Source organism: Ambystoma mexicanum, chromosome 7p, assembly GCF_040938575.1.
Source record: "Ambystoma mexicanum isolate Mex_15411 chromosome 7p, UKY_AmexF1_1, whole genome shotgun sequence".
Classification (NCBI taxonomy): domain Eukaryota; kingdom Metazoa; phylum Chordata; class Amphibia; order Caudata; family Ambystomatidae; genus Ambystoma; species Ambystoma mexicanum.
Genome location: NC_090939.1, coordinates 167,348,901 through 167,363,877, shown reverse-complemented (window position 1 = coordinate 167,363,877; position 14,977 = coordinate 167,348,901). Strand labels below are relative to the sequence as shown.

General features: G+C 49.5%; 1 protein-coding gene across 4 annotated transcripts in view; it reads right to left on the bottom strand.

Moving 5' to 3' along the window:
• BCL9 (BCL9 transcription coactivator) overlaps nucleotides 1-14,977 on the bottom strand; it is a 1,044,334-nt gene that overhangs the window by 223,368 nt on the left and 805,989 nt on the right. The window lies entirely within an intron of this gene.

Here is a 14,977-nt window from a genome sequence, read left to right as displayed (position 1 = left end):
AAGAAAGACAGATCAGAAACTAAACTGATACTGATTTTTTCTTTACCAAAGATTCCCAGCCTGACGACGGGGAAAATTCTTATATTCATGAGCATGTGAATCCATGTCAGACCCCATGCTGGAGAAAGGGAAAGTAAGAAACTTTGATGGACTCCTTTGAAGAATAAAATAACCCCTGAGCCCTCTTTGAGAGTTGGTGCATTTTTAAAGCCATCTGTGACTAGTTCCAAAAGTGGATCAGGGGAACAGGACCTCTTCATAGTAGATTCTACTTGTATTTGGGGGCTCACGATCAGGCATCTAGGAGCTATTCAAGGCAGTAATTCTCCATCAGGGTGGTGAGCTAGTCGCTGCAGTGCATGCCAAGGAGCAACAGCATGGGGCACAAATAAGCGGTTTATAGATTATGTCCTGGTCGGTATAGCTCACAAGTGGTGCAATGCAGGAATCGTGGTTCATGGGTATTCATTGACTGACTTCAGGGTCAATCTAGGGTCTTCAGGGAAGAGACAAGTCCTTCTGTTCTACAGTTGTATTCCAGGGAGCTTTGCTGGCACCTACTGGGATACTTCACCTGCAGTGAATATGGTCATGGTACAACAGCAAGGGGCCGGGCTGTCATTCGCAGGCACCATGCCACAAGCAGGCATGACATATTTACAGATGTACGCACCAATAGACTAAGGCATACAATTATTCTAGCTTAGATCAGAGGTGCAGAGGATTTAAAACCCACCTCTGCCTGCAAGAAGTGGGCTTTCCAGCAGCAGGAAAGCAAGTGTTACTTTGAAATGCACTCTACAAAACAGATTACACAAGGGATAGTATGGAATAAAAAAGCAGGTTTTAGAGGGCTTCTTATTGAGAAATGCGCCAAAAGGAAGAGGATTAGGAGAAAGCAGGAACTTAAGTAGAGGAAAGGATGACGAATTGGAATTGAGGTACCACAGAGTGCTAGAAGGCCTCAGACGATGTAAGGAAGAGTTAGGGTCCTATGGGGGAACTGGGGAATATACTGGTTGCGGAAGTCTGTCTGAAGCTAACTTTCCTAAAGCAGTAAGACTACAAAAAAGACAGAGGCTAACACTGCTTGCACATAGGCTGAGGAAAAGGGGGATAAAGAGCGGGTGGATTGAGGGATCCCGAGTGGAATACCTATACCCCCATGAGCTAAACAAGGTTACTGCAGAGCAATAGCAATGTTTGGAGGATTAAATAATGTGAGTTTAGAATGGTGATAAAGGGGATGCACTCGGGAAAGGATCAAGTGACTGAATTCTCTATTCAGTTCCACAAAACCCTTCAGATTTTTTGGCCCACGATAGTGGTGTGGGGTTTTAACGCAGTGCTGGATGGTCTCAGGCTCCCACCTTCACCTAGAATCCATTATTTAGGTTAGCCTCAAAGGCGGCAGGGACTGAGATGCACATCTTACAGACCAACATCACTCCTGCATGTGGGCGTGGAAATATTCACAGAAGTGTTGGCAAGGTTGAATAGGGTGCTCCCTATTCTGGTACACTCCGATCAGGTGCGTTTTGTCCCTGGGAGTCGTTGGGCCGACAATATCAGGGAGGCAGCGAATTTGATGCGCTATGATAAAGAGCTAAAACTTAACCCGGTTGACCCATCCTTTTATGCCAAAAAAAGCTTTCAATAGAAAGCAGTGGCAGTTCTTGGAAGTAGTCATAGATGCGTATGGTTTTGGGCTTAACTGGAGCAGATGGTAGGGGAAATATTCTTAGATCGAAGAGCTGGTTAATGGAGTATCCTCCTGCGAAATCAAAATGGAGGGGGACGAGGCAGATATGTGCCCACCACTTCAGTGTGCCTTAGTGATAAAGGTGGAAGGTGAAGCGATTTGGAAGGCTGAGGGAGTGAAGGGGATAAGAATTGGTCAAGCCGAGTATGAAGTGGATTTCTTCGCAAATGTATCATTATTGATCGCTAGTTCAGCTTCTGCCTTGGAGTTATTATAGGAAATAATATATGTTACTTACTGTAGTGACTAACGTATTCCTAGTCCATAGTCCCCTTTCCCCTATACTGTATGGGCGTCCCTCGCTAGGGTCGAAAAACCTTTACACGAGAAAAGATGGTCTTCCCCTTTAAATTTAGATGCACGCAGGGGCGCAGCCCTGGGAGCATGTGGTACCTAGACTCCACCTACCAGCGCCACTCAGTCCCCTTTGACGCGTCGGCTGGTTCCATGTGTTTATAACGGAAAATAAATCTTGAAATGAAAAGATAACAAAAATCGAATAACGAAAACACCAACAACAAAATGCATTGGCTCCAATTTTTCAGGGTGACCTGTTCAGAAACCAAGTTGCTAAGGCCAACTTCTGCGGGGCAGGCTGAACCACTGTCCCTCCCTGCTGTGACAGTAGGGTGGCTGGTCCCAATGGAAGGGGACCGGAGGTTAATTCGACAGTCGGAGGAGTTCTGAGAACTAAGGTCTGGCTGGCCTCCACAGCGCTATCAAGGGGAGCCGAAGCCTCTGTGACTTTTTGACCTTGCATATGACCATGTGAATCAACAGAGTGGGGGGAAAGCGTATGCCGAAATGTCGTTCCACTGAATCTGCAGCGCATCCCTTAGGGATCCTATACCTTGTCCCACACAGGATGCAAACTAGAGGCATCTCCTGTTGCTCGGGGTGGCAAATCGGTCTGAGTGTGGCCCCACCTGATGAAGATCTCCCTCAGGACAACCTTGTTCAACTGCCACTCGTAGTTGTCGAACCCTCCCCCCAAGCCTGCTGAGTCTGTCCGCCTCAAAGTTGGATTCCCCTGGAATGTGCACTGCTGACAATGTTTGACAGTGCCCACTCACAGATGTAGATGGACAGCCTGCAAAGCAGAGGAGACCTGGTACCTCCCTGTTTGCTGATGTAGTACATGCATGTGTGTTAGGGAGAATTCTCTTATAAGGCTAATTTCCCAAACCTAGTGAGTCTTCCAGCAGCTTTGCTGGATTTTTGGGGTTTGTTTTTTTCTCCCACTCTTAGGCATGATTTGAGGTATGTCTTTGACTGTGTGCTTATGGGCTATGGGGTCTTTTACTCCATAGGGTATCATCTGTTTTTCATGTGTTACACAGCACCCTCAGTGCAGTAACACAGGGGTGTCATAGTGACCCCCAAACAGACTCCATACCTTGGACTGACTGTCTCCCAGGGCCTGTAAAGTCTCCATTGACTTTACTAGTACAAAATTGTGAACAGAACCAGTACAAACCATCATATTGTGGAAGTACTGGAAGGGGGTAATTCGATTGCCCCTGGGTCTGTTTTCAAGGGGGCACTGTCCAGTCCCCCCTTGTCGAGTGTCTGGCTGGTGGCAGTGGTTGCCACGCAAAGTATTCCATCGGAATATTTTCTATGGGTTTTCCCATTGATTTTAAACGCACCACTTTTTGGTGCAATGTTAAAGATACCGCCGGTTTATTTATTTAATATTAAAGCAACGGTCGGGTCTTTTCGCCAGAACTCTTTTCTAAAATGGCGTTTGTGTCCGTCTCTGTAACTCCAACCAAGGTCGGGCCCTTTGTTCCACTTTTTGGCGGCCTTCGCCACAGAAGCCCTCCAAATGGTGCCACTCTGTCTGGGCTCCACAGGATGTGTGGGGAGGGGAATTGGCACCCTGTACTGCGTTGCCTTAGCAACCCAAGTCGCACTCTATTCTGATTGGCCTAGTGGTGAGCCGCCCGGCTCACCACTTAGCATGTTTGAGTGACAGCTAGGCTGTTGAATGGGGGTTTTTCTGCATAAAAGCAGGGCTTTTGGAACTGGAACTTCAGAAGTCGCCACAGGAACTAAGAATCCGAAGAGGGAAGAAGTTGAGCCATCTGCAACGACACCACCGGTGGAGCCCTGCTGCAACAAACTCACCACTTTCCCAACAACAAGAGAATATCTTCTGCTGGACAAGTCTTCTTCCTTTGAGCTGGTAGGATCAACCAGGTTTGCCCCTTTCGCCTTCCAAAGAAGTCTCTTGGTCGAATCGCCCGTGCCAAGCACCCCGGCGCCCGGATAGCCAAGCTTCACCACTTTGACGCGAATAAAAGGAATGCACCTTTTAACCGACGAACTCCGCGGCTGGTTTCATCCCTGTGCAGTGCATCGACTCCAAGTTTCCTCCTCGATGAGATCCTCTCTTCCCCTACTCGAAACAGCGAACTGCAACCACTGCCAGGAACAACTGCCACCGCTGGAGCTTCCTCTCTCTGTGTTCTGCCTGGCCTCCCTTTCTACGGATTGCTAAAGGTGACCCTTAAATCCATGGCTTTCCAACTGGGTTGGCCCCAGACCTTCTCACTTTACTTCTTGAATCGCCCCAACCTCTTTTGAACATTCTGCAAAGACTTTTAGTGCATTTTAAACTGTGATCTTGGGCATATTTCGCTTTGCTCCATTTAAAGTGGGCCTGGCCTATGAACTTTGGCTCTACGGTGTATAATGCCTTTACTCCCTTGTTTTGAACTTCTAAAAGTGTTGGGAACGGTTTTATTTCTATGCCTGCCTTTTTCTCGATTTTAACTTAACTATTGGAGTGCCATCTAGGTTACGCGCCCACATCGGTTTTAACAAATAGTGGTGTTTTAACTCTGACTTGTCTAATAGTTATCAAGGGAGGTGTTTATACCTTACCTGACTGTTTTAACTTGCTTTTGATTTAGAGGGCTAGTGTATTGCCTAAAGTGTGTTTTAAATAAATAATTATATACTTTTGATACAAAGTTCTGGTCAGTGTTTGTTTGCTCTACTGTGTTTTTAGCCCTATTGTGTATACTCTATATACTGCCCTACTCTTCTTGAGAGAAGTCTGACTCCTCAGCCACAGCTACCAGGTAAATCTGGGTGGTGCAGACTGCTACCAATTGGGTTTACTGCTTACTCCTGTAGTCTTAATCATTTTGCAGTGTTCCCCAAGGGAACTGCACAGGATTCTGCCTAACAATGTGGAGCTGTCTGAATGCACACCGACTTGTTGCTGACAATGGGGAGGAATGCTTTGAGAGCAAGCCAGATGGCCATCATCTTGAGACAGTTGTGTTCTAGCTGTTCCTGCCTTGATCAGACATAGTGGACACTATGTTGTGAGAAACCTGAGGGCATTCTCGCCAGCAAATCTCAAGAGCCCCTTTTTCAGGTGGCCAAGAAAGGGCGCATCCTCTCTTATCCCGACCCGGAAGGCTGATGAGCGGAAAAAGATCACCTGGGTAGGGGAGCCCAGGGTTATGCTAAGGAGAATGCCCAAAGGATCCAATAAACTCAGTACACAATCCTTTAAGGTCCCAAACCCACTTGCACCCCTAAAGTCCTACTCCCAGGACCCAGGTTTGACCGGTCTTCATTTGAATACTCCCCATCCTCCTTCCCGTCCCTCTGATTATTATTTTCCGTACTCCCAACCTACTCAGGAAAAATACTACATTTCCCACAATCCCTCTTGTTTAATTCACAGTCCCAGCTATTCCTGTTTGTCTCACAAACCCTACCAATCCAGTCCCCCCTAGTGTCATTTTTTCCAAACACTATCCACTAAAACAATACTACCAATCCCACAATCCTCTGTTCTGTTCTCCATCCCGGTCATTCTAGTCCATTTAACAAACCCTCCGAAACCTATACTTCCGAGATCACCCCAAGCCCAAATATGAAGGATACGATCAATACAACCATCTTTTCCTCCCGACTCTGTAGGATACTCTGACATTCCAACCCCCCCCCCCACCCTCTTTTCCAGCACAAACATCTTTACACATCCAAGACAACAGACCAATGTAAAACCTGTCTACTTGACATGTCCACACGCCGGCGTCAGGCAAAGTCAAGCAGTTAACCTGAATCACACACACCCGACTGATCTTTCCTTTCCCCACAGGGATAAAAGGTGGAGCATGACGGCACGGCTAAGTAGGCGGGCCAGTTCAAGAGAAGGAGCAAGTTGGCAGGAATCGAGAGGGTGGCGAGGAGAGAAGTGACCTTGACCTTTCCATCTCAAACCCGCAGAACCTTGGTGGAAAAGAGCCTAAGACTGCGAACCATACCACAAGTGTCTTGCAGCAGATGTCAACGGTACACGGGGAAAGCCTACGTAATAAGCAGGAGCGAGGGAAGCTCCTGCGCCCGTGGTACCGGCCTTGAACCCAGGAAAGCCAAAAACCAAGCGGTTCATCACAACCGGTGAGTCGAGGTGAGAACCGATAGGAACCGGGCAGTGTTGAGTGAGAGAATCGCAAAGTGGCAAGTTTGATGAACTGTTTAAAGAACTGTAACAAGTATTGAAGGGGAGACTAGCTGCAGAGGGAAACCAGCATCACATGGGTGCTAACTCGAGAGACTCTGGTCGAGCCCCATATGAGAGAAACTACAGATACCAGAAGGCCATAAGAAAGCCAGCAGAGTATGTCAAAGTGGTCATACTGAGGGTCAAGCAAAATCCCAGTACAATCGAAAGACTTTGATCTATAAGTCGTGTGAAAAAAGGGAAGTGAATCCCGCAGACTCCAGTGAATGTGAAGTTGGCAAGAGTGAGCCCAGCCGAAGGACACTGACGAGAGGGGCAAAGTCTAAAGTTCAGAGAAGCAGTGTGTTGACAGAGGTTAACCAAGCCGGGGGATGTCCACTATGAACGGTTTGAAAAGACATTGCTAAAACAAAGGGGAGTGAATCCCCACTAAAGAGATTTGAGAGGGATCAAAGCCCGGCAGAGGGCGATCCAGGGGTGCAGCTCTCACCCATTGTGCATTGAGAAAGGAACCGATACGTGAACTGTGGTTAACAATTGAGAAGGATCAGTGCTCAGAAGAGGGAGACCAAGGGGTGAACCCATCACCCAGCGAACAGTGGAAACAAACTTTCATTTGTTAAAGGAACTTTATTTTGGAACTCGAGAGGCCCTTGAAAGCGGGAGCACATAGCTATCCGGGGGTCTTGATATTAAGGAACTTTCTAAGGATTTGCTGCCATAAGAGGGGAATCCCCGGGTTAAAGTTCTCACCCAAAACCCATGAAAAAGACTTATTTGAACACGTCAAGTCCTCGATGGCAAGAGACTTTCAAGAGAAATGAGACTTGGCCATTGACGGCCCTGAAAGCTGAAATCGAGAGTGTTGTAGAGAAGTAGCCACGCACCCCCACCTCAAGCATAGCTCCCATGTTGCCTATATGTTGGGAATCAGCGTGTGAAATACGTGCTGTGCCAGTGAAGATACCAATACCAAAGAGAATCCTGGAAGCAAGATTCCCATTGAGAAAACCACATCTGCATACACGACAGTATGATGGCCATTTGAATGAAATCCCAGAAGAAGTGGGACAAGTGAGCGAAAGGGAAGATTGGTGACGTCACACGAAGCAGGGCTGACGCACCCAGAAGAGATGAAGAGGAAAGTGAATATAAACATTCTATGGGTGTTAAAAAAGTGTCGAAGATGAGCAACATTTCTGGATCGAAATGAAGAGGTTTATGCTACAGAAACGATGAAGATATCAAGTCCTTTTACACGTGTACAGATGCAAGAAACGCAAGCCGACAAAGTATTCCTAAGGCTAGCTATGTAGTGAATAGATTGCGACATTCGTCAAATGAACAAGTTACTTACCCATGATAATGTTCTTTCGACTGGCTGTTCCTCCCACGTATTCCTCATCTTTGATATTTCCTAATATCCAGCTTGCTGCTTCGGAAAAAAAATATTCTCCCAATCGAGGGTGTTGTGCATTGATATCTGTCGAGTCGATATCCCTCGGAAGCCTCCGTGCAGATGCCAACGTCATCAGTGGTATAGGTAGCGCACGCAGCGTCCGTTGTTTAGTTCCGTTTTGAAAAGAAAAGCATTGTCCTGAGTTAGACGGTTACTACCCTTGAGGAAGCGCAGACTGTAACCACAAGGGAGGTTTTACTGCGGTGAACGATGTGGGGCGGGGGCTATAAGGAATACGTGGGAAGAACATCCAGTGGGAAGAACATCCAGTTGAAAGAACGTTACCATGGGTAAGTAACTTGTTCTTCTAATGGAGTGTGTCCTCCCACGTATTCTTTATCTTTCATACTCTCCCAAAGCAGTAATATAATCAGGAGGGAGGAGTAAAAACTTGAGTCATTAACTATGCACAGAGTGCAGTACTGCCTTTCCAAATTTAGATTCTTGGCTAGTGGAGGAATCCAGACTATATTATCTTGTAAAGGTGTATGCACCCGACCATGTGGCAGCTGGACAAATATCCTTTATTGGAACTCTTCTTTGAAGAGCTGACAAAGCTGCGATACCCCTGGTTGAGAGAGCCCTTACATATGTTCTGGAGGGCCTTTACTGGCCAATTTGTAACATTCCACTATTGTTAAAATAATCCACCTAGAGATGCTCTGTTTGGTGATGGCTAGGTCCAATTTATGACCTGTGTAACCCACAAACAATTGGTCAGGTCAGCTATTGTAAAAACTCAAAGCATGCTTTGGATCGAGTTTGTGCAGCCTTTCTTCCTCTTTAACCGGATCTGGAGGAGGGTAAAAAGATGGCAATGTTATTTTCTGAGTGATGTGAAATTCAGATACCACCTTGGGAAGGATTTACCAGGTAACTCACCGTAGTGACCACCTTACTCCTAGTCCATAGTCCCTTTTCCTCCATACTTATGGGACATCTCTCCGTCCTGTGGGACGGGACCGGAGCACTTTGTAAAAAGCATCCAAATTTTTTTCAAATATGTGTCCCTCCTCTCTTTCCTGCGTGGGGCCCGGCACACAGGCCGTAACCCCGCCCACCTTGCCTCTACCCCGCGCATTGCCCATCAGTCCTTTTCTATCGCAGGGTCCAAGACCATTAGCAATAACAGAGGAACCTTATTAGAGGGGACGGCGGGCGGGCGTATGGAAGAAAGGGGACTATGGACTAGGAGTAAGGTGGTCACTACGGTGAGTAACCTGGTAATACTCCTACGTCACGTCCCCTTTCCTCCATACTTATGGGAGATTCTCAAGCACTCCTTACAGGAACTATGGTTGGATGGAAATACCCCTTACTGAAACAGGTTCTTCAGCACAGCCTGGCCGAACTGAGCGTCGGCCCTAGAGATCATATCGAGGCAGTAATGCTTACAGAAAGCAGATGGGGAGGCCCAGGTAGCCGCTCTAGCGATGGAATCCCAGGGAACATACTTCTGAAAAGCATCCGCAGCTGCCTTGCCTCGCACCTGATTTCAGCTTTTGGACAGTGAAAGATTCCGTGATCCAGGCAGCAATCCATCTGGAAATGGATGCCTTAGACACCGGCCGGCCCTGGGGTTTACCGAAGGTCACAAACAGTTGGGAAGAGCTCCGAAGCTCGGCAGTCCTGTCCAGGTAGAACTTAAGAGCTCTTCGGACATCCAGGCAGTGTAGAACCCTTTCTGCCTCCGAGGCAGGGTTTGGAAAAAAGACCGGAAGGGAAATCGACTGATTCAGATGGAATTCGGTCACTACCTTTGGTAGGAAAGCTGGGGTCGTCCGAAGGACTACCTTGTCCTTGTGAAAAACCAAGAAAGGATGCTCCAGCGACAATACCTGGAGCGCACTCACTCTCTTCGCTGACGTAAAGGCGACCAGAAAGGACACTTTCCAGGACACGTACTTGAGGTCAACCGTAGCCATTGGCTCGAAAGGTTAATGGCACACCGCCGTCAGGACTACGTTTAAGTCCCAGGGCGGGTGTAGAGTACGAACCGGAGGGGAGATGCGTGTCAAACCAGCAAAATGTCTCTTCACCACCGGGTTAGATAACGAATAAGAACACCGGTCTGTAGAGAGGTAGGCGGAAATCGCAGAGAGATAAGTCCTGCAGGACAAGACATGAACCCCTGACTCTGCTAGGGAGGAGACAAAGGACAGCACTGTGTCAATCGTCGCCACCCTCGGGTCCAATTCTTTCTTCAAACACCAATGACAGAACCTGAGCCATTTACTCTTGTATTGGGATCTGGTCGAGGGTTTCCTGGCTGCCTGGATAATGCGCATGTTATCCGCAGACAAACCCAAAGGCTCCAACGCCGTGTACTCAGGAACCTGCCGCCAAGTTGAGCGATTGTGGGGAGGGGTGCCACATCTGCTGTTTCCCTTGGTGAAGAAGATCGGGAGTTACTGGTAACCTGATCGGCGGACACGCCGACAGGTGTTGAAGTTCTGAGAACCAAAACCTGGCCGACCACCACGGAGCTATCAGTAGAAGAGAACAGTTGACAGAACTTTTCAACTTCCAAATTGCTTGATGAACCAGAGGAAGAGGCGGGAATGCGTAAGCTCTCATGTTGTGCCATGGGATCTCGAATGCGTCCCTCAGAGAGGAGGCATCCAGCCCCCCTCTGGAGGCGTACTGAGGAAGCTTCTTGTTCATCGCCGTGGTGAAGAGGTCCACCTCCGGTGTGCCCCAACGCGAGAAAATCCATGATAGGATCTCCGCCTTCAACTCCCACTCGTAGCTGACCACTGTCCGCCGGCTGAGGGCATCCGCGGTGACATTCAGCCGGCCTGGGATGTGCACTGCAAGCAGCCATAACCCATGAAGCACGGCCCACTCCCAAATTTGAATGGCCAGAACCCCTGCTTGTTTATGTAGTACATTGACACCACATTGTCCGTTCTTATGCGGACCACCTTGTTGACAATGAGAGGTCTGAATGCCTTGAGCGCCAGAAAAATCGCCGGAAGCTCCAATTGATTTATGTGCAGGAGCTTGTCCTGAGGTGACCAGAGGTCCGCGATCTGAAAAAGATCTAACGTCGCACCCCACCCGAAAAGGGAGGAGTCTGTCGTGATAGTCACCATGGGGCTTGGGTCCAGGAACCAGGCGCCCACTGACAGGTTGCTGAGAGAAGATCACCAGTCCAGGTCCACTCATGGAATCCGGAATCATTATCCGTTTGGAATCCGGGTCCACAGCCTGACGCCAGGAACTCCGAAGAGCCATCTGGGTCCGCCTCATTTTGAGACGAGCAAGAGGAAGAGCCAGCTCACACAAGGCCATGAGACCCAGAAGCCTCTGGAACCACCAGGCCGGCATGCTCTCTGACTGCGTAAACATCTGACACGTGGCCAACAGATCTGCCATTCTGTCCCCGGTCAGATACACACGGCAGTCTATCGTGTTCCAACGAAAACCCAGGAAAGTCAGGTCCTGTGAGACAGTCCAGGAGGATTTCGGCCAGTTCACTGACAGCCCAAGATGGAACAGGAGCTGAAGGAGAGACTGGAGGTTGCCCGCTGCTGCCAACGGACAAGGGCTGCGTAGAAGCCAGTCGTCCAAATAGGGATACACATGGATACCCTGGAGACGAAGATGGGCCGCGATCACAGACATCTTCATGAAGACACGCAGCGCCGAACTGAGGCCAAAAGCAAGCACCCGAAACTGGAAGTGCTCCTCTCCCAGAGAGAAACGGAGATATCTCCTGTGTGGGTTCCAAATCAGGATATGCATGTACGCATCCTGAAGGTCCACCACGCTGAGCCAATCGCCCGCCTGCAAAGAGGATCGAATTTGGCCGGGCGTGATCATCTTGAATTTCTCTTGGGGTAGGGAAAGATTGAACTGGGAAAGGTCTAGGATGGGGCGCAGGACAGCCTGGTTGGGTTTGGGCACCGTAAAGAGCCGGGAGTAGAAGCCCTCCCCTCGCTCCCCAAGTGGAACGGGTTCCACAGCTCTGAGGAGCAGAAGTTTCTGAACCTCGGCCTTGAGGGAGGGTGAGCCCGACAGCTGAAAAGGAGGGTTGAGGGGTGGGGTAGGGGGTAAAGATAAGCGGAAGCCTGCTCGAGCGACTGACAAGACCCATCTGTCCTCTGTGATGGTCTGCCACGCCTCCCAATGAGACGCAATGCGTCCTCCCACCGGGGTCTCGTGTGAGCGTGGAAAACCCTCATTTGGCAGGTTTATCGGTGGCGGTGAACCTGATGAGGAGGCTGAGGAGCGGGAGAAATACCGCGTACGCTGTTGTCTACGGCGGTTATTCCCCGCAGGAGTATCCACTCTGCGATTTTTGCAGTCGAGGAAGCCCCTAAAACCAGAGGAAGGTCGACCTTGCGACAACGGCCTTCGAGTCTTGAAGGGAGGTTTAACCAGAACAGACAAAGATTTAGCCGTCTGAGTGCTGTCTTTGGTTTTGGTGAGCTCTACGTCAGTAGAAGAGTGGAAAAGCTCCTTATCAAATGGAAGGTCCAGGACCTTGTCTTGCACCTCCTTCGAGAACTTAGTGGCATGCAGCCATGCTTGCCGCGAGGTATCAACCCCTAACATCAGACTCCGAGCCGAGGTGTCTACGTGATGAGCCGCAGCCTCCAGGAGATCCTGGGCCAAGACCCTGGCATCGGAAAGGCCTCCTCTGAAATCCTCCAGCTTCTCGACCGGGATATGCTCCTCAAACTCCGACAGACCCCTCCACATCCGCATGTTAGCTCCCGCCAAAATCAATTCTGCATTGGCCTGCCTGAGCTGCAAGGCTGAATTGGCAAAGATTTTCTACGGGCAAGGGGGCCGCCGGCGGAACCACCGACGGAACGGTTGGAGCCAGAGGCGCGGGTGGACATATCTCCTTGAAAAGCACCTTGAAATATTCCCTCATGGGGCCGGTGCGCATAAGCGCTTGAAACTTACCGAAAAAAGCGTCCTCAGGAGATTGTTTCGGAACCTAAGGAGGCCTCTCATGAGGTGGACAAATCCAGGGACGCAACGGGGACGGGTGCCACACTGGCCCCTCCACCGACGTATCCACATAAATCAGGGGAGCCGCCCCCGTGGGCAACAAAACATTGTGCGGAAGAGGCATCCGGGCGAAACTGGCCGGTAAGGATGCGCACAAGGGACCTTAGGTTCACCCGAAGGACCAAACCCTACACCAGGGGCCGATGGCGTAGTTGTAGGGGTAGTATCTAAAATGGCCACCGTGGTCGTGGCGGGAACGGGCGCCATTTTGTCCTCATCTGAGGGGAACTGCGGCACGTGAGGAAGTGAGGCAGGGGTCCCCGTCGATGGATCAGGGGTCTTAATTTTAGCCTTAACGTAAGGAACCTCGGCAGAGCCGGTACTATGAGGCCTGGAATGTTTCTGCGACATGCCAACCGCCAACTGAGCCTTCGAAGGAAGAGCCTCGGCACTGCCGGTAAAAGAACAAACCTTCTTTGCCCCCTCAACAGATCTGGTGTTACCACAAGAGCGGGAACGGTGCGCTGTCACCGACAGGGCCTTGCCCGGCCCATCAGAACAGTTGGTAGCCTTAGCCTCTGTACGAGGGACCTCAGACCTAGGCCCGGTGGAAGCCTTATCGGCACGGGCCTCGAACATGCGTTCGGTGGGCGTACCCCGGTTTTGTTTTTGAGGGAAGCCGAACGAACGGCCTCAGAGTAAGCTCCGGTACCCCACGACTCAGTAGAACTAGGTCTACACACAGCCTCCACAGGAGGGGCCTCGTAGTGTACTCCGGTGAATACAGGCCCCTTAACTCTGATAGAATTATTAGGCCCGACAGGCACCTCAGGGCGATCCCCGGTAACAGAGCGATCGACGCCCCTCCCGGCTCGAGAGGAACCCGGGAAGGTATCCCCTGGCCGGGGTGCTCTGAAAATCCAAGAACTTACCGGGCGTTTTTTCTTCTCGTCGATGAATGCCTGAAAATGCAAAGGAGGAGTCCGACCGACCACCTCCTCCCACCGCTCCTACCGACATTGAAGAGCCCGGACCGAAAGGGAGTCACAGTAAAAACAGGAGTCCCAACGGTGTTCCGGACTCAAACACTCTAAACAAAGAGGATGGGGATCCGGCCTCGCGAAGCGACGGTGACACGATGAACAGTCTGGAAAATCTAGTTTAAAGGACAGACACGAACGCAAGCGAGAGCCAGAGAGGGAAAAACTGAAGAAAAACTTCCGAGGATGCAAGTGCGTCCGGCCCCGATCGTGTGGAGAAAAGGACTGATGGGCGATGCGGGGGGGCGGAGCCAAGGTGGGAGGGGTTACGGCCGCGTGCCGGGCCCCGCGCAGGAAAGAGGAGGGACACATTTTTGAAAAACATTTGGATGCTTTTTACAAAGTGCTCCGGTCCCGTCCCACAGGACGGAGAGATATCCCATAAGTATGGAGGAAAGGGGCCGGACGTAGGCGTAGTTAGGCTTCACCTTTAATACCAGTTTGTCCTTGTGAAAGACAGTGTGAGGAGGTTTGCAAGACAAAGCCTGTAGCTCACTAACCCTTCGGCAGATGTTATTGCCACTAGAAAGACTGTTTTGAGGGTAAGACGTCTTAATGGGCACGAGTGAAGAGGCTCAATGGGAGTACCCATTAAAAAGTTTAAGACTAAATGTAGATCCCACAGGGGGACTTGAAAAGGAGTTGGGGAATAAACATTAGTTAACCCCTTCAAGAATTCTATTACCAAAGGTATTTTAAAGTAGGAGACTCAGCAGTGCGCTTCAAAATGGAAAGCACTGCTAGGTAACCTTTGATCGTACCAATCTGGAGACCCAGATTTGCTAAATGCAGCAGAAAAGAACACCATTGTTGTATTGCATGAAAAAGGGTCAACATTCTTATCTCTACACCAGCTGCAAAACTTATTCCAGACACGAAGTTCCTCAGAAAATGATGATAGCACGGCAGCGTCCCGCATTTTTTGATGAAGACATAGTGAAAATGCCAGTTTCATTATGGACTACAGACCCTTATGACATAGGCCTATTAAAGGGGTTGGAGAAGTTATATTAAATTGAAGCCAGCAACAATTATGCCTCGAGCACGTCAGTATCCCATGTCTTGAGAGGCTGACAAGGTTATTTTTAAAACAATATCCGCAATGATGGATCAAGGCATGTTAGTGATATCATAGTCGCCATGCAATACCACAGTGTACCCTATGAAAACAATCAGAGGAGGGGGTGTGGCGTTTAGTGCAAGACATGCGCCCAATTAATCAGATTGTAGACACCGAGTTACCTCTAGTTCCTAATCCA